Below are 27,476 nucleotides of genomic sequence, written 5' to 3'. Positions count from 1 at the left end.
TTTTTCATTACAGCTCTCCATCGCCAGCTCTTCCGCAATGCTGCCAATTACAGCCCACATTAATTAAAAACAATATTAATTAAATTAAGAAAGACCAAAAGTTGACGACGAAAAATGTTAGTCTTTTTATTAAATAAAGGCTTTATTAATTTGTTTAAAGAGAATAATTTATATTTAAAAAATATTTTCATAAACAGTATACTTTCTTAATGTATTTAAATTTAAAATTTTAAACAATAAAATCAATTATTACATATTTACTTTAATTTTAATTATATGTCAATTAATTTTAATTAGTTTTTTATTTAAAATTATTTTTAAATAAAAATTTAAATATTTACATTAAATCATATTATTATAAAATGAAAGGACGGTGAGATAAACGTCTACGTTTATTCTTTTATATTATTCATTAATAAATATGATAGCCAGCAAATTAGCAATGGTAGGGTTTTACACAAAATTTATTATTCTTTAATAAATTTATATATAACATCTCAAAATTTAAAAAATAATTTCATATTTGAAAAGGATTTCTATTACAAAAATGATACCAACTTTGTCCTTTTCATTACAGTTCTTCCGCTGTGCTACCAGTCGTCCATATCAGTTTAAAATAATATTTAATCAAATTAAGAAAGACCAAAGTTGACGATTTTTTTTTTTTTTAATCTAGACGAAGAAAATGCAAATTAATATTTATTACTTATCAAAATAGCTTTCGTCTTTGATTATTTTTAATAAACATTGCTATAGTTTATTTAGAGTAGAAATTATAAATTAAAAAAAATAATTACTTCATTAATATATTCTCAATGTAAATTTATTTCTAATATAAACGGTTTATTTTTTATTTAAAAAAATTATTATATAAAATTTATATAAATAAATAATAATTAATTTGTAATCGTTTATAAATTAAAGTATAAATAGAATTTTATAATTTATAAATGAATTTATTCATTTGTAAATTTAATTTTTTTTATTGTTTTGTAATGCATAATAATAATAATAATAATAATAATAATAATAATAATAATAATAATAATAATAATAATAGCTAATAATTTTGAATTAATTTTATAACATAATTATTTTTTATATATACATAAGGCAAATTTTGAGTTAACAATTAGTTTAAATTTTACAAAAGATAATAATTTAATGTATAACAGCCCGGAAATCCGGACCGCTACCGGCTCTAGGATCCAGGTCGGCGTAAGGCCGCCGAGATCCGTAGCAAGCCTAACATACATCCTGTAAACCTGTGTAATCCCATACATGATCATACATAACATAAACCTGTAGAAATTTTCTTTCCACAACCAAGCTTAACCTGTACAATAATATAAACATAATCATAAACCTCCACTGGAGCCCTCATCAAATACTCCAATGGGGTATCTCATCATACATTAAGCTTGGACCATCATAAACATCATAAACATATCTATAGGTCATGTATCAAAAGGGATAACAATACTCATAGGGTCAAGCACAATTATAACCTCAATGTACATCATTACATAACATACTGTACTATCTCTTACATTACATAACAAATCATCATGTCCACTACTATTCTATTACATACATCCTGACTTCTTACTCTTGTTGACCACCTGGTCTACCCTGTACCTGCAAATCTGGGGTTAGGGGAGAGGGGTGAGCTACAAAGCCCAGTGAGCAGAATAATAAAAACATCATATTAAAATTTTATGCTTTCGTGAAATGCAACATATCACAAACAAATCACATCACGGATGGCATTGTCACCAATAGTCCTCAACATAGTCCAATGGTGCCAGGGGCGTAGAATGGGCCTCACTGGTCTTTCTCTTACATAACATAACATAACATAACATTCCAATGTGCCAGGGGCGTAGAATGGGCCTCACTGGTCTTCCGTACCATAACATCATCATATCATAACATAAGAGGACTAGAGGATCATCCAATAACCAATCCACATCCACATCATATTATGCAATGCAACATATTCGTGAATACTAATGCAAACAACCTACTATATCTCATGGCATTCATGATGCATGCATCATGCTAAAAATTCACAGTTCATTAATTTAAAACTTAAGGTTTATTCCACTCACCTCTGGTTAGCTCTGACCAGACACTGAAGCAGCTATCACTGTTGGGATCCTCGGTTCCTCGGGTCCGAACCTACACAGGTGGACTCAAATGAGGGACCAAACACACTAGAACATAACTCTAAAAATACCCCCAAAAACCCCCCTAGAACATCATGAAATAACCATAGAAAAGCATGCAAGAAATGGCTGAACAGGGCACTTTCGGCGACAGGTTCGGCGGCCGAAAGTCCCTCCAGAGCCGAAAGTCAGGCAGGTTCGGCAGCACCTTCGGCGGCCGAAACTCCCAGACAGAGACGAAACTCATGCATGTTCGGGGGCACCTTCGGCGGCCGAAACTCCCAGACAGATCCGAAAGTCTCCTTTCGGGGGCAGGGGTTCGGCAGCCGAATGCTGCCTCCACAAGAGGGTTCGGCGGCCGAAAGTTCCTTCGGCTGCCGAACCTGGTTTCTCCCATAAAGGGCAGAAACTTGTTCAAACATGCATAAACGCCTCCCAAATCCTCAAATCATGCATATAGCTCAACCAAATCATGCATACAAGTTCCTAGGGGCCTCAAACTAACTTAAACCCCAACTACAACACTTCAAACATACATACACAAGCCACATTGTTCAAAACATCAATGTGGATCCATAAACTCAACATATATCCTAACATGCATTTCTACCCAAAGAACTCATAAAACTTTACTTAAAACACATAATGAGCTTAAGATCGGCACTTACCTCTTGAAGATCGAGAGGAAAACAACCTTAGCTCGGAAATGGGAGAGAGAGAGTTCCTTGAACCTCCAAGCTCCAAAACTTGCTCAAAAGTTTAAAAACTTCAAAACAAAGGTAAAAAGCTTGTCAAAACATGAAAGATTTGAAGGAAAAGATTCAAGATCGGTGAGGGGCGGCGGAGAGCTCACCTTGGCCGAAAATGGGGAGAAAGCTCGCCCGTTTTCGGCTAAGGGACCCTTTTATAGGTGGCTGGCCAGGCCACGTTCGGGGGTCGAATGTGCCTCCGCATGCATGCCATGTTCGGCGGCCGAACTAGAGTTTCGACGGCCGAACCTGGACTTCCCTCACTCATGCTTTCGGGGGCCTAACGTGCCTCCTAATCACATGCATGTTCGGCGGCCGAACTTGACTTTCAGCGGCCGAACCTGGGTTTTCCTCCAAGGACTTTTCATGTAAAAACTCATTTTATTTCATACTTAAAACCATTAAAATACATGAAAACATTTTATAAAAACATGATGTTACCCCTTCTAGAGGTCTCCGACATTCAAATTCCAGCGGACGGTAGGAATTCCGATACCGGAGTCTAGCCGGGTATTACATTCTCCCCCCCTTAAGAACATTCGTCCCCGAATGTTCCTAAACTAGTACATGCATAACATAAAACATAACATACATACACAAACACATAAAACTAACCTCAAAAGAGATGGGGATATTGCTGGAGCATGGACTCCCGTGTCTCCCAGGTACACTCCTCTATGTTGTGGTGATTCCAAAGGACTTTCACCAACGGGATTTCCTTGTTCCATAGCTTCCTGATCTGAGTGTCCAGAATCCGTATTGGCTGCTCAACATAGGTGAGATCCTCTTGGATCTCTACATCAGGCTCACTAAGAACCTTGCCCGGGTCTGACACAAACTTCCTGAACATGGAAACATGGAAAACCGGATGGATTCTTTGCATTGAAGCAGGTAAATCCAGCTTGTACGACACATTCCCAACCTTTTGCAGGATCTCGAAGGGTCCGATGTATCGTAGAGCTAGCTTACCTTTCTTTCCGAACCGAATCACCCCTTTCATTGGAGACACCTTGAGCAATACCAAATCCCCCTCCTGAAATTCTACCTGTCTTCTGTGAATGTCTGCATAGCTCTTCTGCCTGCTTGCAGCAGTCTTGATCCTTCCTCTGATTATGGGCACCACCCTGCTGGTGATCTCTACTAACTCAGGCCCTGCCAAGGCCTTCTCTCCTATTTCTTCCCAACAGACGGGTGACCTGCACTTCCTCCCATACAAAGCTTCATATGGAGCCATCCCTATGCTAGCATGATAGCTGTTATTGTAGGCGAACTCCACCAAGGGTAGATGTTGCCTCCAAGAACCGCCAAAATCTAGCACACACATTCTGAGCATATCCTCTATTGTCTGGATGGTCCTCTCTGACTGTCCATCAGTCTGGGGATGGAAGGCAGTACTGAAATCCAACCTAGTACCCATAGCACTCTGCAGACTCCGCCAAAACCTGGAGGTGAACTGGGTCCCTCTATCAGACGCTATAGAAACAGGAACCCCATGCAACCTGACGACTTCATCCACATAGACCTGCGCTAACTTATCCACAGAGTAGTTGCTCCTAACAGGGATGAAGTGAGCAGATTTAGTGAGTCTGTCCACAATCACCCATATGGAGTCTAATCTGTTGGATGTTGCCGGTAACCCCACTACGAAGTCCATAGCTATATTCTCCCATTTCCACTCTGGAATCGGCAGTGGGTTCAACATTCCAGCCGGCTTCTGATGTTCTAGCTTCACCCTCTGACATATTTCGCAGGCTGACACAAACTGTGCCACTTCCCTCTTCATAGCTGGCCACCAATACACTCTCTTCAGATCTTGATACATCTTGGTGGCTCCAGGGTGAACACTGTACCTGGCATTATGAGCCTCTCTCATAATGTCTCCCTTTAGCCCTATGTCATCTGGTACACATAATCTGCTCCCATAGCGGAGGATCCCCTCACTGTCGAATCTGAATTCACTGTCTTTGCCTGACTGAACAGTCTTGGCAATCTTCACTAACTCTGGGTCCTCATGCTGTTTCTGAGCCACCTGCTCCAGAAACACGGGTGCCACTCTCATCTGTGCTATCAAAGCACCTGTACCAGACAACTCTAACAGTAGACCTTCATTCATGAGCTTATAAAACTCCTTCACCACCGGTCTCCTCTCTGCCGTGATGTGGGATAGACTGCCAAGTGATTTCCGGCTTAAGGCATCAGCTACTACATTAGCCTTACCCAGATGGTACTGGATCTTGCAATCATAGTCACTCAACAGTTCTACCCATCTCCTCTGCCTCAAATTCAGCTCTCTCTGGCTCAAGATGTGCTGCAGGCTCTTATGATCTGTGAAGATCTCACATTTTACCCCATAGAGGTAGTGCCTCCACATCTTGAGTGCAAAGATAACCGCTGCCATCTCAAGATCGTGTGTGGGGTAATTCAACTCATGCCTCTTCAGCTGTCTAGAAGCATAAGCGATCACCCTACCATTCTGCATCAACACACAACCCAAGCCTACTCTGGATGCATCACAGAACACTGTGAAATCCTCACTGCTAGTCGGCAGAGCTAACACTGAAGTCAACCTCTTCTTGAGTTCCTCAAAGCTTTCCTCACACTGATCGGTCCACACGAACCTCTGGTTCTTCCTGGTTAATCTGGTCATAGGAGCTGCTATCTTAGAGAAGTCCTGAACGAACCTCCTGTAGTAACCAGCCAAACCCAAGAAACTTCTGATCTCTGTCACTGAGGTGGGTCTAGGCCAGTTAGTCACAGCATCCACTTTCTTGGGGTCTACCTCTATTCCATTTTCTGACACTACATGCCCCAAGAAGGAAATGCTCCTCAGCCAGAACTTACACTTGGAGAACTTGGCATACAAGCCATGTTCCCTCAAGGTCTGCAGAACTATCCTCAGATGATGGGCATGCTCCTCTGCATTCCTGGAATACACTAAGATATCATCTATGAAGACAATAACAAAGTGATCCAGGTACTGTCTAAACACTCTGTTCATGAGGTCCATGAATGCTGCAGGGGCGTTGGTTAACCCAAACGGCATTACAAGGAACTCATAGTGCCCATATCTGGTCCTGAAAGCTGTCTTCGGTATGTCTTCTTCCCTTATCCTCAACTGGTAGTACCCTGATCTCAGATCTATCTTGGAGAAACAACCCGCTCCTGCTATGTAATACCCGGCTAGACTCCGGTATCGGAATTCCTACCGTCCGGTGGGAATTGGGTGTCGAAAACATCTAGAAGGGTAAAACCGTGTTTTTACAAAAAATGTTTTCATGTTTTTAATGATTTTAAGTATGTTTTTACTTGCGTTTTACATGAAAAGTTCTTGGAGGAAAACCCAGGTTCGGCCGCCGAAACTCACTTTCGGCCGCCGAACATGCATGGACTTTGGGAGGCACGTTAGGCCCCCGAAAGCATGAGTGAGGGAAATACAGGTTCGGCCGCCGAACCTCATGTTCGGCCGCCGAACTTGCATGTGTTGCGGAGGCACATTCGGCCCCCGAACGTGGCCTGGCCAGCCACTATAAAAGGGTCCCTTAGCCGAAAATGGGCGAGCTTTTTCTCCCTACTTCGGCCAAGGTGAGCTTTCCGCCATCTTTCCTCAATCTTGAGTTTTCCTTCGTTTTTACATGATTTTTAACAAGTTTATAACTTTGTTTTTGAAGATTTTTGAGTTTAGAGCAAGTTTGGAGCTTTGAGGTTCAAAGAACTCAAATCCTCCCATCTCTGAGTTTAGATCGTTTCTCCCTCGATCTTCAAGAGGTAATGATCGATCTTGAGCTTACAACATGTTTTAAGTAAGTTTTATGCCAGATCTATGGGGTAGAATGCATGTTTAGGCTTGTTGATGGGTTTATGGGTTTTGATGTTACGTTGAGCAATGTAGGTTGTTTGTTTTGTGTTTGAAGTGTTGTAGATGGGGTATATGCTAGTTTGAGACCCCTAGGTGTTGATGTATGTGTGTATGCTTGTGTTGGTTGAGAAAAATGCATGATTTGAGGATTTGGGAGGCAGGAGGTTCATTTGAACCAAGTTTCTGCCATTTGGCAGAAACCAGGTTCTGCAGCCGAAGGGAGTTTCGGCCGCCGAACCCCTCTTGTGGAGGCAGCATTCGGCTGCCGAAGCTTGCCCCCGAAAATGGACTTTTGGATCTGTCTGGAAGGTTCGGCCGCCGAAGATGCCGCCGAACCTGCCTGACTTTCGGATCTGGAGGCACTTTCGGCCGCCGAAGGTGCCGCCGAAAGTGCCCTGTCCAGCCAATTTTTGCATGTATTCCTATGATTGTTTCATGGTGTTTTAGGGGATTTTTGGGGAGTATTATAGAGTCATGTTTATGAATGTTTGGTCCCTCATTTGAGTCCTCCTGTGTAGGATCGGACCCGAGGAGTCAGGGACCCCAGCAGTGAGTTAGCTGCTTCAAAGTCTTTAGAGCATCAGTCAGAGGTGAGTGGAATACAACTTTTTTATAAAATGAATAAATAAATCAGTTTTAGCATGATTCATGCATCATAAATGCCATGTGATATTTTAGGTTGCTTGCATTAGAACTCACGAATATGTTGCATTGCATTTTATGATGTTGATGTGGATTGGTTATTGGATGATCCTTTAGTCCTCATATGATGTGATATGATGATGATGATATGGCATGATACGGTATGAAAGTCCAGGTTGTACCCATTCTACGTCCCTGGCACGATGTAAGAGAAAGTCCAGGTTGTACCCATTCTACGTCCCTGGCACAGTTGGACCATGTTATGATATGTTACGATTAAGGGAAAGTCCGGTTGACCCATTCTACGTCCCGGCACAGTTGGACCTATGTAGAGGACTATTGGTGACAATACCGTCCGTGATGTGAATTGTTTGTGATGTGTTGCATTTCATGACAGCATGATTTATGATTTAATGTTTTTACTATTCCGCTCACTGGGCTTCCTAGCTCACCCCACTCCCCTAACCCCAGATGTGCAGGTACAGGGTAGACCAGGAGGTCAGCAGGAGTAGAGTTATGTTTTATGTAATAGAGTAGCTGTGGACATGATAAATTGTATAATGATGTATTGAATTGTTAAGTTATGTAATATTGATGTTCATTGAGGAATAGATTTGTGCTTGACCATAGATGTTGGTTATTTCTTGGATACATGATCTTAGATGTTTTATGATGTTTATGTAAACCAACTCAACTCAAGTTATGTTACCCATTGAGGGTTATTAATTGAGATCCCACAGAGGGGTCAATATTCACAGATATGTTTATATTCAGTGCATGCACAGGTTGAGTTGGTGTATAAGAGAATGTATGAAAGAAAAGTTTTAAATTTTATGTATTATTGTTGATCATGTATGAGATTAAACAGGTTCACAGGATGTATGTTAGGCTTGCTACGGGTCCCGGCGGCTTTAAGCCGACCTGGATCCTAGCGCCGGTAGCGATCCGGATTTCAGGGGCGTTACAGATTGGTATCAGAGCCCTAGGTTCATATGGTCAGACCTAGAGTGTCGGGCTCATAGAGGTTATAGAAGGTCAAGCACAATAGGTAAAATCATGTCCACTAGGATAGGATGTAAAGTCCTGTCTGGTATGATTGTATGATATGCCATGATGATATGCTATGTGTGTAATGTAGCTGTGAGGTTCATGTTTGCCGACATGAACCATTTGATGCTGATGTTTATGTGATGTCTTCTGTTTCTCAGAGAACAGGATGAGAGGAACTCGTCAATCTGCACGATTGACTGGAGTACCACCGCAGGACGAGGGCACTGATGCCCGTCCTCCCACATTGCCTAGGGCAATGTCAAGCAGGTCCAACAGAGAAAGAGCAATAAGAGACCCTAGAAGGTCTATGGATTTGAGCAGAAGCAGGTCAGTGAGGGGGACAGTACAGGGGAGAATGTCAGTGGATGTGGAGGATAGTATGGATGTGAATCAGAGGAGGGATGGTGACCTTAAAGTAAGTATGTCAGAAGAGGGCATGGGTGAGTCACAGGGAGGCACTCAGGCCTCGGGGTTTGTTCCGCCACCCCAATACCCACCCTTTTCACAAAATCTCGGGTATTCGATGGGAGGTACATCGGATTACCCCAGCTTCAACCCTTACCCTTCTCACATGCCGTACCCACCTTACTATCCCCCATACACACAGTACCCCATGTATCCACCCCCACCTTACCATCCAAATCCAGCAGACCCTACCCCAGGGGATGCTGCACCTCCTCCACCACCAGTAGCACCTACTGTCCCAGAAGCCCAAATGCCTAACCCTAGCTCATCTGGAGGGAGCAAGGTCAAAATGACCGAGTATATGAAGTTGGGTGCTCCCCAGTTTGAAACCGGTGATGACCCATTTGTGTATCTGGAGAGGGTCATGATGATAACAGAGGAACTAGGGGCGGATGACAGTAGAGCCATTCAGATGGCCGGGTTTACCCTAAAATGCAAGAAGGCTCGAGAGTGGTTCAAGAGCTATGTGAAGCCGAGGGTGGACAGTCTTTCATGGGAGGAGTTTGCAAATGAGTTTGCAGGATGGGCTTTCCCTGATAGTTCAAGGGAGATGAAAATGATTGAGTTTGAGCAACTGAGACAAACGGAAGAGATGAGTGTAGATGAGTATACAGATAGATTTTTGGAGCTGCTACCGTTTGCAGGGCAAAACCTGAGCACAGATCAGCAGAAGTCTAGGAGGTATGTCATGAGGCTTCACTCTAGATATTCCTCCTTGATTCAGTCCGCAGACAGAGAAAGTTTCCACACTATTGTGGATATGGCCAGAAGGATGGAGGCTAGTGCAATAATTGAAGGGAAAGTAAAGCAGTCTGTAGCACAGCCTTCAGGTTCCAAGACCCCAGGTGGGGGAAGGTCAGATCCCTCATCCTTAAGTGCTGCAGCTTCAGGCAGCAAGAGGTGGGGTAATACCACCAGGAAACCAAAGAAGAACAAATTCTGGAATAAGATCAAGTCAGGTTTGGGTTTTGGAAGTGGCTCGAGCTCAGGTGCAGACAATGCGGCATGTGTAAAGTGTGGTAGGCCACACAAGGGAGTGTGTCTCTATGGGTCCAGAACCTGTTTCAGATGTGGGCAGGAGGGACATATGGCTCGGGATTGTTCCAGAGCAACTGGTATGACACAGTCCCAGCAGACAGGTACGGGCAGTGTAGCTCAGCCAGTCGCTCCAGCAGCAACTCAGGCTAGTGGCAGAGGTAGGGGGAGAGGGGCAGCCTCTTCTCCAGCGGGTTTCAGAGGTGAGGGTCCGTCAGCTCCAGCACGGATCTTCACAATGACAGAGCAGGAGGCGAACGCATCCAACACTGTGGTGGCAGGTAATCTCCTCATTGGTTGTATGGATGCTTATGTTTTGATGGACCCTGGTGCGTCCCATTCTTTTATTGCTCCGAGAGCCGTCGAGAGGTTGGGGTTGATGGTCTCCAGGTTAGAGTGTCCCCTATGGGTTAGTGGACCCAAGTGTGACCCGTCAGTGACAGAGTCAGTCTTCTATGTAGTCCCATCGTTATAGAGGGAAGATGCTTATCCGCCGACCTTGTGGTTCTAGATTTGACAGATTTTGACGTCATTCTAGGGATGGATTGGCTATCTACCCATAGAGCTACCTTGGACTGTAGAGACAAGGTAGTTAAGTTCAGAGATCAGGATGGGTCAGAGGTTATCTTCAGAGGAGACAGAAGGGGTACACCTAGAGGTTTGATATCAGCCCTACAGGCTCGTAGGCTACTCAGGAGGGGTTGTCAGGGTTTCCTAGCTCATGTGAGAGAGCTGGATAGTCATGTCAGAGAGCCCGCCTCAGTGCCCGTGGTCAATGAGTTTTTAGATGTGTTCCCAGAAGAACTTCCAGGATTACCACCTGCTAGGGAGATAGAGTTCGAAATTGAATTGATGCCTGATACCAGACCGATCTCTATCCCTCCCTACAGGATGGTACCAGCTGAATTGAAAGAATTGAAAGAACAACTGCAAGATCTGGTAGACAAGGGCTTCATCCGACCGAGTACCTCACCTTGGGGTGCTCCAGTGCTTTTTGTGAGAAAGAAGGATGGATCCCTCAGACTTTGTATCGACTACAGGCAGTTGAACAAAGTCACTATCAAGAACAAGTAACCACTGCCAAGGATCGACGATCTATTCGACCAGCTAGCAGGAGCGGGTTGTTTTTCCAAAATAGATCTGAGATCCGGGTACCATCAGTTGAGGATCAGAGAGGAAGATGTGCCAAAGACAGCATTCAGGACCAGATATGGGCATTATGAGTTCCTAGTAATGCCGTTCGGGTTAACTAACGCCCCTGCAGCATTCATGGACCTCATGAATAGAGTATTCAGACAGTACCTGGATCACTTCGTTATTGTCTTCATAGATGATATCTTAGTGTATTCCAGGAATGCAGAGGAGCATGCCCATCATCTCAGGATAGTTCTGCAGACCTTGAGGGAACATGGCTTGTATGCTAAGTTCTCCAAGTGTGAGTTTTGGCTAAGGAGCATCACCTTCTTGGGGCATGTTGTGTCAGAAAATGGGATCGAGGTAGACCCCAAGAAAGTGGAGGCTGTAGCTAACTGGCCTAGACCCACCACAGTGACGGAGATCAAAAGCTTTTTGGGTTTAGCCGGTTACTACAGGAGGTTCGTTCAGGACTTCTCGAAAATCGCCGCTCCTATGACCAAGTTGACTCAGAAAGGTAAAAAGTTTGTATGGTCTGACCAATGTGAAGAGAGCTTTGAAGAGCTAAAGAGGAGGTTGACGTCAGCACCAGTGTTGGCTTTGCCAACTAGCAATGAGGACTTCACAGTATTCTGTGATGCATCCAGAGTAGGCTTGGGTTGTGTGTTAATGCAGAATGGGAAAGTGATTGCTTATGCTTCTAGGCAGCTGAAGAAGCACGAGTTGAATTACCCGACACATGACCTGGAGATGGCAGCTGTAATCTTTGCACTCAAGATGTGGAGGCATTACCTCTATGGGGTTAAGTGTGAGATCTTCACAGATCATAAGAGCCTACAGTACATCTTGAGTCAGAGAGAACTAAACTTAAGACAGAGGAGATGGGTGGAGCTGCTTAGTGATTATGATTGTAAAATTCAGTACCATCCGGGTAAGGCAAATGTGGTAGCCGACGCCTTAAGCCGGAAGTCACTTGGCAGTTTATCCCACATCACAGCAGAAAGAAGACCAGTGGTACGGGAGTTCTACAAGCTTATGAATGAGGGGCTACAGTTAGAGTTGTCTGGTACAGGTGCATTAGTAGCCCAGATGAGAGTGACACCTGTGTTTCTGGAACAGGTGGCTCAGAAACAGTACGAGGACCCCGAGTTAGTGAAGATTGCCAGGACGGTTCAGTCAGGCAAAAATGACGAGTTCAGATTTGATGATAAGGGGATCCTCCGTTATGGGAACAGATTATGTGTACCAGATGACGTTGGGCTAAAAGGAGACATTATGAGAGAGGCTCATAATGCGAGGTATAGCGTTCACCCTGGAGCCACCAAAATGTATCAAGATCTGAAGAAGGTTTATTGGTGGCCAGCTATGAAGAGAGAAGTGGCACAGTTTGTGTCAGCCTGCGAGGTATGTCAGAGGGTGAAGCTGGAACATCAGAAGCCGGCTGGTATGTTGAACCCGCTACCTATTCCAGAGTGGAAATGGGAGAATATAGCTATGGACTTCGTAGTGGGGTTACCGGCGACATCCAACAGATTAGACTCCATATGGGTGATTGTGGACAGACTCACCAAATCTGCTCACTTCATCCCTGTCAGGAGCAACTATTCTGTGGATAAGTTGGCACAGGTGTACGTGGATGAGATTATCAGACTGCATGGGGTTCCAGTGTCTATAGTGTCAGATAGAGGGCCCCAGTTCACCTCCAGATTTTGGCGGAGTTTGCAAGAGGCTATGGGTACCAGATTAGATTTCAGTACTGCCTTCCACCCCCAGACTGACGGACAGTCAGAGAGGACCATCCAAACAATAGAGGATATGCTCAGGATGTGTGTGCTAGATTTTGGTGGTTCTTGGAGGCAGCATCTGCCTCTGGTGGAGTTTGCCTACAACAACAGTTATCATGCTAGCATAGGGATGGCCCCATATGAAGCTTTGTATGGGAGGAAGTGCAGATCACCCGTCTGTTGGGAAGAAGTTGGAGAGAAGGCCTTAGCAGGGCCGGAGTTGGTTGAGATCACCAACAGGGTAGTACCCATGATCAGAGAGAGAATCAGAACGGCTGCTAGCCGACAGAAGAGCTATGCAGATATCCGCAGAAGGCAGGTAGAGTTTCAGGAGGGGGATTTGGTGTTGCTCAGAGTGACTCCAATGAAAGGGGTGGTTCGTTTCGGAAAGAAAGGTAAGCTAGCTCCGCGATACATCGGACCCTTTGAAGTTTTGCAAAGGATTGGGAATGTGTCGTATAAGTTAGACTTGCCTGCTTCTATGGAGAGAGTCCATCCGGTTTTCCATGTTTCCATGCTACGTAAGTTTGTGTCAGATCCGGGCAAGGTTCTTAGTGAGCCTGATGTAGAGATCCAAGAGGATCTCACATATGTTGAGCAGCCGGTGCGGATTCTTGACACTCAGATCAGAAAGTTGAGGAACAAGGAGATCCCGATGGTGAAAGTCCTTTGGAACCACCACAACCTAGAAGAGTGCACCTGGGAGACACGGGAGTCTATGCTCCAACAATACCCCTACCTTTTCTGAAGTGAGTATTATGTGTTTTATATGCTGTGTTTATGTTATGCCATGTTTATGTTTGTTGAGGAACATTCGGGGACGAATGTTCTTAAGGGGGGGAGAATGTAATACCCGGCTAGACTCCGGTATCGGAATTCCTACCGTCCGGTGGGAATTGGGTGTCGGAAACATCTAGAAGGGTAAAACCGTGTTTTTACAAAAAAATGTTTTCATGTTTTTAATGATTTTAAGTATGTTTTTACTTGCGTTTTACATGAAAAGTTCTTGGAGGAAAACCCAGGTTCGGCCGCCGAAACTCACTTTCGGCCGCCGAACATGCATGGACTTTGGGAGGCACGTTAGGCCCCCGAAAGCATGAGTGAGGGAAATACAGGTTCGGCCGCCGAACCTCATGTTCGGCCGCCGAACTTGCATGTGTTGCGGAGGCACATTCGGCCCCCGAACGTGGCCTGGCCAGCCACTATAAAAGGGTCCCTTAGCCGAAAATGGACGAGCTTTTTCTCCCTACTTCGGCCAAGGTGAGCTTTCCGCCATCTTTCCTCAATCTTGAGTTTTCCTTCGTTTTTACATGATTTTTAACAAGTTTATAACTTTGTTTTTGAAGATTTTTGAGTTTAGAGCAAGTTTGGAGCTTTGAGGTTCAAAGAACTCAAATCCTCCCATCTTTGAGTTTAGATCGTTTCTCCCTCGATCTTCAAGAGGTAATGATCGATCTTGAGCTTACAACATGTTTTAAGTAAGTTTTATGCAAGATCTATGGGGTAGAATGCATGTTTAGGCTTGTTGATGGGTTTATGGGTTTTGATGTTACGTTGAGCAATGTAGGTTGTTTGTTTTGTGTTTGAAGTGTTGTAGATGGGGTATATGCTAGTTTGAGACCCCTAGGTGTTGATGTATGTGTGTATGCTTGTGTTGGTTGAGAAAAATGCATGATTTGAGGATTTGGGAGGCAGGAGGTTCATTTGAACCAAGTTTCTGCCATTTGGCAGAAACCAGGTTCGGCAGCCGAAGGGAGTTTCGGCCGCCGAACCCCTCTTGTGGAGGCAGCATTCGGCTGCCGAAGCTTGCCCCCGAAAATGGACTTTCGGATCTGTCTGGAAGGTTCGGCCGCCGAAGGTGCCGCCGAACCTGCCTGACTTTCGGATCTGGAGGCACTTTCGGCCGCCGAAGGTGCCGCCGAAAGTGCCCTGTCCAGCCAATTTTTGCATGTATTCCTATGATTGTTTCATGGTGTTTTAGGGGGTTTTTGGGGAGTATTATAGAGTCATGTTTATGAATGTTTGGTCCCTCATTTGAGTCCTCCTGTGTAGGATCGGACCCGAGGAGTCAGGGACCCCAGCAGTGAGTTAGCTGCTTCAAAGTCTTTAGAGCATCAGTCAGAGGTGAGTGGAATACAACTTTTTTATAAAATGAATAAATAAATCAGTTTTAGCATGATTCATGCATCATAAATGCCATGTGATATTTTAGGTTGCTTGCATTAGAACTCACGAATATGTTGCATTGGAACTCACGAATATGTTGCATTGCATTTTATGATGTTGATGTGGATTGGTTATTGGATGATCCTTTAGTCCTCATATGATGTGATATGATGATGATGATATGGCATGATACGGTATGAAAGTCCAGGTTGTACCCATTCTACGTCCCTGGCACGATGTAAGAGAAAGTCCAGGTTGTACCCATTCTACGTCCCTGGCACAGTTGGACCATGTTATGATATGTTACGATTAAGGGAAAGTCCGGTTGACCCATTCTACGTCCCGGCACAGTTGGACCTATGTAGAGGACTATTGGTGACAATACCGTCCGTGATGTGAATTGTTTGTGATGTGTTGCATTTCATGACAGCATGATTTATGATTTAATGTTTTTACTATTCCGCTCACTGGGCTTCCTAGCTCACCCCACTCCCCTAACCCCAGATGTGCAGGTACAGGGTAGACCAGGAGGTCAACAGGAGTAGAGTTATGTTTTATGTAATAGAGTAGCTGTGGACATGATAAATTGTATAATGATGTATTGAATTGTTAAGTTATGTAATATTGATGTTCATTGAGGAATAGATTTGTGCTTGACCATAGATGTTGGTTATTTCTTGGATACATGATCTTAGATGTTTTATGATGTTTATGTAAACCAACTCAACTCAGGTTATGTTACCCATTGAGGGTTATTAATTGAGATCCCACAGAGGGGTCAATATTCACAGATATGTTTATATTCAGTGCATGCACAGGTTGAGTTGGTGTATAAGAGAATGTATGAAAGAAAAGTTTTAAATTTTATGTATTATTGTTGATCATGTATGAGATTAAACAGGTTCACAGGATGTATGTTAGGCTTGCTACGGGTCCCGGCGGCCTTAAGCCGACCTGGATCCTAGCGCCGGTAGCGGTCCGGATTTCCGGGGCGTTACATGCTAGCTGGTCGAATAGATCGTCGATCCTTGGCAATGGGTACTTATTCTTGGTAGTGACCTTGTTCAACTGCCTGTAGTCGATACAAAGTCTGAGGAATCCATCTTTTTTCTTCACAAAGAGCACTGGAGCACCCCAAGGTGAGGTACTCGGTCGGATGAAGCCCTTATCTACCAGATCTTGCAACTGCTCTTTCAACTCTTTCAACTCAGCTGGTGCCATCCTGTAGGGAGGGATAGAGATCGGTCTGGTTCCAGGCATCAATTCTATCTCGAACTCTATCTCCCTAGCAGGTGGTAAACCTGGCAGCTCATCTGGGAAAACATCTAAGAACTCTCTGACCACTGGCACTGAGGCGGGCTCTCTAACCTGACTGTCCAGCTCTCTCACATGAGCTAGAAAACCCTGACATCCCCTCCTAAGCAACCTACGAGCCTGAAGAGCTAATATCAGACCTCTAGGTGTACCCCTCTTGTCTCCTCTGAAGACGACCTCTGACCCATCCTGACATCTGAACTTAACTACCTTGTCCCTGCAGTCCAAGGTAGCACCATGGGTAGATAACCAGTCCATCCCTAGAATGACGTCAAAATCTGTCAAATCTAGAACCACAAGGTCGGCGGACATGCATCTTCCCTCTATGAAAACTGGACTACATTGGCAGACTGACTCTGCCACTGACGGGTCACACTTGGGTCCACTGACCCATAGGGGACACTCTAACCCAGAGACCATCAACCCTAACCTCTGAACGGCTCTCGGTGCAATAAAAGAATGAGATGCACCCGGGTCCATTAATGCATACACATCAGAACACCCAATGATGAGATTACCTGACACCACGGTGTTGGATGTGTTAGCCTCCTGCTGTGTTATGATGAAGATCCGTGCTGGAGCTGATGGACCTTCACCTCTGAACCCTGCCGAAGAAGAGGCTGACCCTCTCCCTCTACCTCTGCCACTGGCCTGTGTAGCGGCTGGGGCTACTGGCTGTGCTACACTGCCTGAAGCTGTCTGCTGAGGCTGTGCCATAGGAGCTGCTCTAGGACACTCCCGTGATATATGTCCCTGTTGCCCACATCTGTAGCAGGCTGTCGTCCCAAACCGGCATACTCCCCAGTGTGGCTTACCACACTTAGCACATACAGCATTATCTGCACCAGAGCTTGAGCCACTTCCTAATCCCAGACCTGACTTGATCTTGCTCCATAACTTGTTCTTCTTTGGTTTCTTGGTGGTACTGCTCCACCTCTTACTGCCTGAACTTAAGGAAGAAGGATTCACTTTTCCCCCACCTGGGGTCTTGGAACCAGAAGGCCGTGCCACTGACTGAATTTAAAAAAACAAAACAAGAACAGCAATAATTATGGATGGTAATTCAGGAAAATATAAAAAAGGTGCGATCTTACCAGGATTAGGATAGAATTTTGTAGGATCATTTGGGCACGCCAGGAAAAGAAGATTTTGTGGTTTGAATAGAATTTGGCACAACTTGCATAACCAATCCTGCAATACTTGAGGATCTGTAAGATCCTTCTTTTTAAATTTCTTATACAGCTTTACGTCTAGATTTTTAGACCAGCGAATAAGAGGATTATAGAGCTCTTCGTCGTGTAATTTTAATATTTACGTTAATTTATTTATATTCAAAATTTTAAATTTTGAATAACAAAATTAAGTTTTTTTTTAATTTATTAGTATTTTGAAAAATTAATGGCAAATTATAATATAATTTTTAAAATTTTATTTGATTAGTAAAATAGTTATTAATAATATCTTTTTTTTTTAAATAGCATTACTGATTTTTTATTTTCATTTATATATATATATATGGTAAATTAATAAAAATTTAACAATTTACGAGAGAAATATAATTAAAAAATTTAAATTTTTATGAAAATTATAAAAAAAATGACTTTACATATTAAAATACTACTAATATGAAATATAATTTTTATATATTAAAAATGTGTACAGTATAAATATTTAATAAAATATTTTAATAAATAATATTTATCTGTGATATTTTATATAATAAAAATTTATTTATAATAAATATTTAATTAATATAATATAATTAATATTACATACTATAATAATATAAAATAAATTTATTTTGTAATATTAAATTTAAATTAATATATATATATATATATATATTTATTAATATAAAAAAATTTTAAAGAATACTGTAAGTTGTCATGAATTTTTTCAGATTTAATTTAATTTTTTAATTATAAAGATTATAAATTAAAAAAGTTTTCGTTTATTATTTAAAATTTAAAATGTTAAATATAAATATATATTAATATAAATTATTAAACTTTTATCTAAAGACATTTTAAAAAATAATTTTATGTGTTATGATATTTGATTAAAAATTTTATAATAAAATTGATTGAGATTAACAATTAAAACTAGAGTAAACATATAAAAATTAATTTTGTTATTTAAAATTTAAAATTTAAAATTTAAAATATAAATATAAAAATCCATAAATTTTTATTTTTTTTTTTAAATATTTTTTTAAAAATGTTAATAAATTTATATATGACATTTGGATTCCATATTTTAAAAGAAAATTTCATATTTTAAAAAATAAATTAATTTTTTATTAAAATAAATTTTTTAATAGACTAATTTTTATAAATATTTTAAACATTAAAACAAAACAATAAGAAGCTGTCAGTAAATATGGATTAGATATCCTCTATCATAAATTTTTTTTAAAAAAAAGGGTTAGGTACGTAACACAGTATTTTATGTGAGGGTTTAAAATATAAAAGTGAGCAACCATCAGAGGGATTAAAATATAAAATTCTCTAAGTAGAGGGACCATCAATATAAATTATCTGGTACATTTATGCAATATTTTAAAGATACGAGCACAGCTTTTGATGGGCTTATATATATATATATTTGATTTATTATTATTATGTAACGCAATACATTTGATTAATTAAAGCAGCACTAAGAAAAGTTCTGTGCCACTTTAGAGGCACCAGTTGGTCATTTTAAATTTTTATATGGTTTTAAAATATGAAGCAATTGGCTAATTTGTTCGAGTTTTTATTTTAAAAATTTTATTAAATTTATATAAATTATAATAATTAAATATAAATTAATTATATAATTAATAATTTATTAAAAAAATAAAAATAATTTGAACTCGAAATTTTATTAAAATTAATCTTGTTTAATTTTAAAATTTGATGAATAAAATTAAATGTATAATCAAGAATATATATGATTAATTTTATTTTTTATAATAAATTTTTAATAATATTGATGTTAAACAACTATCGTTCAAAACGAGTTATAAGCTGTCACCACAAGTTAGAGGCACATGACAAAAATTTAATAAGTAGGAAATGCGTTTTACTCAAGAGAAGGAAGACCTGGATTACCTCAACATCTGGTTTATCATTAAGATTCGCCCTCCTCCGGATAGGACCATCAGGAAATGTTATATTTATTTTCATCCTTTTACAATATAAAAAGAAAACGATCACAGAGGCAAAGGTATATAATTCTTACACCATTCAAGTTCTAAGCAATTCATTACATTCGCTCTACTCTCTAGAATACTAACTTGAGCGTTAGAGTAGCTATTGTGGGCACCCACTACCTCACGTTTTCTTTCTTGTAGTTCTAGCCAATCACTGCACAGTTCTATTTTCCGGCTGCATCATTTGGTTCCGTTGCTGAAAAATCCAATGAATCCTTTCTCTTCATTTGGATTCAAACCTGTCTCTTATTCATTTTCTCCGAAACAAAAATCTCTCCCGTCTTTCTTACGAAATAGCTGGAATTTTCCAAGCTGCTATTAAGGTTGCAACCAATGAAGGCACTATCATTTCTTCCACCCCTAGCAGTGGACAAAATACTCCCACAACAGTCAATGAAACAGATCTCAACAATCTGAACAACGAACAAATGATCAAATACATCCAGAAGTTGTAGGCTACTCTTGAGCAATACAAGGTTCGGGGGAAGGCGTCAGCCGCGGCTCCTAGGGGAAGGGAGAAAACTCCCGTTGACACCCTAAGGACTCGTACAGAGGTAATTAAGAGACGGTTCAAAGGGAAGGCCGAGGTCGAAGAAGATGAATTAGACAATGTTCCGAAAGGTGTAGAATGGAAGTTGGTACGGGCTATTCAAAGGTACCAGAAGAAAGAAGAGGAGGACTTTGGCATGGAGGTTGTTTCGCCTCTTTCAGAAGAAATTTTGACATAAACTTTCCCAATCAAGTTCAAGCTACCCTATTTGGACAAATATGATGGAACAACAGACCCCATAAGTCACTTGGTGATCTTTAGGACGACCATGCAGCTTCAGGACGTCAATGACCTTGTGTTGTGTTGAGTGTTCCCGTCAACACTTACAGATTTGGCTTAAAAATAACATCAACATCTGAGTCCAGATTTAATTTAAAATTTTACGCAGTTCGCTATATTATTTAAATCCAGATTTATTACTTGCATACCTCCTAAAAAAATTCTCCTCTAACTTGCAGAAAGTCCACTGAGGAGATGGCGAGTTTTTAAGAAACTTTATCGCTATTTATTAATATGATATCATAAATATTATTTTAATATAAATTAAATTAAAAATAAAAAATAAAAATAAATAAAATTATAAAATACTACCAATCGCCAGCTCTCCATCGCCAGCTCTTGTGTTATTCATTACAGCTCTCCATCGCGAGTCAATGACCTTGTGCTATTCATTACAGCTCTGCATCGCCAGCTCTTCCACTATGCTACCAATCGCCCACATTAATTGAAAACAATATTTAATCAAATTAAGAAAGACCAACGTTGACGACGATTTATTTATTTATTTATTTTTGTCGAGACGATAAAAAATGCTAGAGGAAGGTTTCGTCTAATAATTTTTATTTATTTTATTTTTTTATATATATTAAAAATATAATATTTTTATTAACTTTTATTATAAATATTAAAAAATAATATTTATTATTTAATAAAAGTAATTGACAAAATAGCTTATACTATTAAGTTTTAATTATGAGTCTTAATAAAGAAAAATTAGATTCAAATTCATGAATTGTCAAAAAATTAATTTTGGTTTATTAATTATGAACCATATCAAATTTCTTTTTATTAATTAAAATTTAATATTATATGTTTGTAGTAATAAAAATAATTAGTGAAAGTGAGATTCACCCGTTTAAAGTTTTTGCTAATTTTATTATGGTAGATTAAATAAATATTAATCAATTAATACTGGTTATGGAATTACTAAAATTTTAAATTTAATAAGATTTTAACTATATTTAAGTAAATTATCATTAAGTTCACATTTTATTTTATATTAATAATTATATGAAAAAATAATAATATGAGAAATTAATTTTTAGTGATATAGATGATCTTTTAAACTCTTATTGGTTAAAAATTACTAGCCACAGATTAGTGATAAATTTATTGTCTTAGTGAGGAATTCATATATCCATCCGGAAAAAAAAAAAAAAAATTATTTCTACTCTTTTTAGCTTAGATAATATCTCTTGATGGATTGGAATTTGATTTTAAATAAGAAAATATTTAACAAATTAATATCAAAATTTTCTTAATAATAATAAATTTTTACATTATTATTTTTAATGAATTAATTAAAATATATAAAAAATTATTATTAATAATTTAATATTTTTTTTATTTCATTATTTTCCCTTATCCCATTCATATAGATCGTCAATATCTGCTCCCATTATTGAAAAATGCTTAACAAGCACTACTATATTTTTATGATTTAATCAACGATAAATACTACTGCATTAATTTAGACAACAATATCTTAACAGCAATGGTAATTTTGATGCTTTAATATTATTAAGGTAAAAATTTAATGACGATTAAAATTATTAAATAAATACACATATGTATAAATAGTTTCGGTCCAAAACATCTTTGGTAAATCTTTCTTTTTTAACATATATCTAGTCATTTCAACAATTATTCTATTCTTCCTCTCAAAAACTCCATTCTGTTAAAGTGAATAAGGAATTGAAAGTTAATATTAAATACCAAAATCTTCAGAAAATTTGTTAAATTCCTTTGAGATATACTTTTTACCATTATCATACCTCAAAATCTTAAAGATACAACCATTGTACTTTTCAGCTAAAGTTTTAAATTCTTTAAACACATTGAATACTTGACTCTTGCTGCTCAGAAAATACACCCAAATCATTCTAGTCAAGTCATTTATAAACAAGATAAAATATTTGTTTTGGTTCAAGGATGGCACATCCATAGGCCCACACACATTGATATATACAATCTCTAATTTTTCAGTAGCTCTTCTAACTTGATCATTAGGAAATGAATGTTTATACAATTTACTAAATTGACAACTAGAACATACTCCATCACAAATAGAAATAGCAGACATATCTATAATTATATTATGAGTTTGTATAAACTTCAAAGAATTCAAGTTATAGTGCCCATATCTTTTATGCCATAACCAAGACTCACCCACAACAACTTTACATGCAGATTCAGCAGCATCACAAGACATTAGAGGAAAGTTATTACCAATCATTCTAACCTCCACAATTTCAAAATTATTTGAATCATAAATATAGCATGAAGAGTTTTTGAAAGAAAAGGAATATCCTTTTCTTCATCATTTAAGCAATACTTAATAAAATTCTTATCTAGATTAGGAATGTAGAAAACATCAGAAATATACTTGGTATCTTTCTTTGTTTGCATAGCAACAGTACCCTTGCCCGCAGCTTAAACTATCTCTCCATTTTCCATCTTCACATTAGCTTTTACTGACTTATCCATAGAGATAAACAAGCTTTCATCTCGAGCCATGTGACTTGTACAACCACTATCAACGAACCAAGTGAGGTTATTAGTAACTCTACATAACTGAGAAGCCATGAAAAGATGATCTTCCTAGTGCTTAGGTTGATCATTAATGAAATTAGTTTGCTGATCCTACTGCTAGTTTTGAGCTTTACCTTGTCTGCTGCAATCTTTGGAAATATGACCATACTACTTGCAGTAATGGCATTGCATAGACTTTACACCATTTTTCTGACAGCAATCCTTCTCCAAATGATTTATTTTTCTACAGCACTACTTCTACTTTCAGGTTGCTTTCCCTATTTTCCTTTATTTGATTTCAGCATTTACTTTCCTTTCTGTTTTGCAATAAATACCTCATCAGAATCATCTTTTTGTCTAAAAAATATCCTTTACTCAGTAGCTTGTAAAGAATTTATAAGTTCAGATAGGGTGATCTTGCTAAGATCTTTAGAGTCCTCCAAAGAGGAGATTTTAGACTCAAATCTCTCAGGCAGGCCCATAAGAACTTCTCCACAACTTTTTTATCTAATAAATCTTTACCCAACAACTTGATTTTGTTGACCATAACCATCAATCTATTGTGTATTCCTTCTCCTTCAGAGTTTTAGATTCTTTCATTTTTAGAACCTCAAACTCCCTTCTCAAGTTGAGAACAATCATCTACCTTGAGCTTTCAATTCCTTGGAACTCGTTTGTCCCAAACTTCTTTTGCAGATTCACAAACAATGATTCTTGTGAAAATTAAGTCAGAAACGGAAGTATGAAGACATGACCGAGCTTTGAATCCCTTAACATACTCTTTACTGTAAGCTTTGATATTAATAAATTTATGTATAATAATATTAATAGATTTTAAAGTTTGAAAGCTGATTCTCTCTTTTTAAAAAAAAATTATTTTCATAAAATAATTTAAATTTTTTAAAAATATTTTAACTGTAAAAATTATAAAAAATATTTTCTGTAAAATAATACAAGAAGCGAAGTCAATAAATATGGATTAGGTGTCGTCTATTCATATGAATAAAGCTGAGATGAGCAAACAAAACTTGGTTAGTTAATCCAATTAACTAAATTAATTTTCCAATTAACAATTTAAAAAAGATTTCCATTACAAAAATGACACTTTCTTTGTCTTTTTCATCACAGCTCTCCATCGCCAGCTCTTCCACAATGCTGCCAACCAAAGCCCACATTAATTAAAAGCAATATTAATCAAATTAAGAAAAACCAAAAGTTGACGACGAAAAATGTTAGAGTAGATTTGATATTAATTCTTTTTATTAAATAAAGGCTTTATTAATTTGTTTAAAGAGAATAATTTATATTTAAAAAATATTCTCATAAAAAGCATACTTTCTTAATGTATTTTATAAAAAGTATTTTTTTAAAAATAACCTATTTTCATTATTTCATTATAATTTAAAAAACTATTGAAAAAAATTAAAAATTTATTACTTTTTATATTTATATCTTAAATTTAAAATTTTAAATAATAAAGTCAATTATTTCATATTTTACTTTAATTTTAATTATATTTTAATTAATTTTTTATTTAAAATTATTTTTTTAAAATTTATTAAATAAAATTTTAAATATTTACGTTAAATCATAGACATGTCGAGATAACGATACTTTAGATTCATATAAACGAAAAAGATAATAGGCAAATTGTTTGATAAAAATCGTAATAAAAATTATTGTAAGTTGTTGTATGTGACCTTTGGTTCATGTTTTAAAAATTTTGGAAGATCATGATATATTTCAATTTTCCTCTTGGTGTTGTTAATTCATACTTCTTTTAGAAAGAAATTTCTAGACTTTTCAATGGCTAAAATATGTTTTCGGGCTTTTAGCACTTATATCATCTTCGGAGTTTTTTAGCCTGAGTATTTTTCATGAGCTTTTCAATTTCTTTATCAGGCTTTTTTTTAGCACTTTAGCTCTGTATATTGCTCCAGACTCTTTAGCAGAGTTTTTCGCTCTTCACGAGATTTCGGGCTTTTGCTCCCGACCTTAGTATGTGTAACCTGCTTCTTGAGCGTGTTTCAGGCTTTTCTGCCCTTAAGCGTCTTCCGAACTTTTGGCCCTGATTCTGTTTCCGAGAATTTTTGCTCTTGTGCCTTTTCCAGACTTTTTAGCCTTGACTTATTATCCGAGTTGTTTTCGCTTTTGTCGTGTTTCGGTCTCTTCTGCCCTTATTTTTAGTCTGACCTTTTTGGATCTTCACATTATTCCAAATTTTTGGCCCTGATTATTTTTACGCCCGAGCTCTTTTGGTGGGTTTTTATTATTCTAGGCTCTTAGCCTTGAGACCACTTCTGAGCATTTTTGCTTTTTGCACGTCTTCTAGGCTTTTTGCTCTTAAATGTCTTCCAGGCGCTTAGCATTATTTTTACTTCTAAGTGTTTTTTGCTTCTTGTGAATATTTCGGGCTTTTTTTACCCTTATACGTTTTCTGGATTTTTAGCTTTGAGTCTGCTTTCGAGCATTTTACTTTTACTTTTTTATTTCTTCTGGACACTTAGCCTTGATTTCACTTTCATGGTCGTTTAGCCCTGATTTTGCTTCCGTGCACTTAGCTTTGATTTCGCTTCTGGGTTTTGTGCCTTTATCATGCTTTCGTGGGCATTTAGCCCTGCTTTTGCTTCCAGGCTTTTGAGCCCTTATCATGCTTCCGTGAGCACTTAGCCCTGATTTCACTTTTGAACATTTTTTCTCTTTTGTTTCTTTTAAGCACTTAGACCATACTCCATTTCCGTGGGCATTTAGCTCTGATTTTGCTTCTGGGCACTTAGTCCTGATTTTTCTTCTAGGTACTTAGCACTAATTTCGCTTACAGGCTTTTGTGCCTTTATCATGCTTCCGTGGGCGCTTAGCCTTGATTTCACTTTCGAGCATTTTTGCTCTTCATGCCTTCTAGGCAGTTAGCCCTAGTGCTTTCTTCTGAGCATTTTGCTCCTTCACACTTCCGGGTGCTTACCCTTGAGTTCGCTTCTGGGCTTTTTTCCCTTGGTGTGCTTCCAAGCATTTTGCTTCTTCACGCGTTCCGGGTACTTTCTAGGGATTCAAGCTCGTGGCCTTACTGACGATTTTTTGAGATTCAGACTCGTGGCCTTACTGGCGATTTTCCTGAGATTCAGGCTCGTGGCCTTATTGGCGATTTTTTAGGGATTCAAGCTTGTGGCTTTATTAGCAATTTTTTGAGATTCAGACTCGTGGCCTTACTAGCGATTTTTCAGAGATTTAGCCTCGTGGACTTACTGGCAATTTTTTAGGTATTCAAGCTCGTAGCTTTATTGGAATTTTCTGGGATTCAGGCTCGTGGTCTTACTGGCGATTTTCTGAGATTCAGGCTCGTGGCCTTACTGGCGATTTTTCGGAGATTCAAACTTGTGGCCTTACTGATGATTTTCTGGAGATTCAGGCTCGTACCCCTTACTGGTGATTTTTTGAGATTTAGGCTCGTAACTTTACTCCCGATTTTTCAGGGATTAAGACTCGTGGCCTTACTGACGATTTTTTGGGAATTTAGGCTTGTAGCCTTACTGGCGATTTTTCGAGATTCAAGCTCGTGGCCTTACTGGCGATTTTCTGGGAATTCAGGCTCCTAGTCTTACTGACGATTTTTCAGAATTCAAGCTCATGGTCTTATTGGCGATTTTTCGGGGATTCAGGCTCGTAGCCTTACTGGTGATTTTCTATCGATTTTCGGGATTCAGGCTCATGGCCTTATTGACGATTTTTTGAGATTCAGGCTCGTGGCCTTACTAGCGATTTTCTGCGAATTCAAGCTCGTAGTCTTACTGGCGATTTTTCAGGATTTAGGCTCGTGATCTTATTGGCGATTTTTCGGGATTTAGGCTCGTGGTCTTATTAGCAATTTAGCCTTACTAGTGATTTTCTGGGGATTCCGGCTCTATTAGCGATTTTCCGGGGATTCAGGCTCGTGGCCTTACTGACGATTTGCTGGAGATTCAAGCTCGTAGCCTTACTGGCGATTTTTCAGGATTAAGGCTCATGGCCTTACTGGAGATTTTTCAAGATTCAGGCTCGTGGCATTATTGGCGATTTTCTGAAAATTCAGACTCGTAGCCTTACTGGCGATTTTTTGAGATTCAGGCTCGTGACCTTTTTGGTGATTTTGGGCTTATTAGCCTTTCTTTCACTTTTGAAATTTATCTGCGAGATAAAAATAAAAACTTGCACTGCATATATATAGGTAATGAGAATACTCATTGCCAGTTAAGCAATATTTGTTAATGAATACTGAGGCATGCATTACACTTAGCTTCATATTCCAAATGGACATAAATATCGGTTTTAACCAACTATATCATCTCGTTAGATTCAATGAATAAAATCGTTTCACAATTTTCAAACCATATAGCAGCATACTTTAAACAAATAAACCCTTTCTTAGTGAGTTTATGATAATATTAATCACAGATAAAACCTTTTTAAGCTACTTCAGTATATTATCGTTGTAATACCCGGCTAGAGTTCGGCATCGGAATTCCTGTAGTCCGGTGGAATCTCGGGTGTCGGAAACCTCTAGAAGGGTAATACATATGTTTTAA

The 27,476-nt window shown here is 39.0% G+C and overlaps 1 protein-coding gene across 1 annotated transcript in view; it reads right to left on the bottom strand.

The window, feature by feature from the left end:
- Positions 1-17,653, bottom strand: part of LOC110624546 (mitogen-activated protein kinase kinase kinase 1) — a 96,306-nt gene extending 78,653 nt beyond the window's left edge. Inside the window, exon 1 of the mRNA XM_043960539.1 lies at positions 17,458-17,653. The gene's annotated coding sequence lies outside the window, so the exon portion shown is untranslated. The remainder of the gene's footprint in view (positions 1-17,457) is intronic.
- Between the last annotated feature and the right edge of the window lie 9,823 nt (positions 17,654-27,476).

This window comes from Manihot esculenta, chromosome 10, assembly GCF_001659605.2.
Source record: "Manihot esculenta cultivar AM560-2 chromosome 10, M.esculenta_v8, whole genome shotgun sequence".
NCBI classification, from domain to species: domain Eukaryota; kingdom Viridiplantae; phylum Streptophyta; class Magnoliopsida; order Malpighiales; family Euphorbiaceae; genus Manihot; species Manihot esculenta.
The sequence above is the reverse complement of the archived record's forward strand: the minus strand, read 5'-3'. Positions and strand labels throughout refer to the sequence as shown.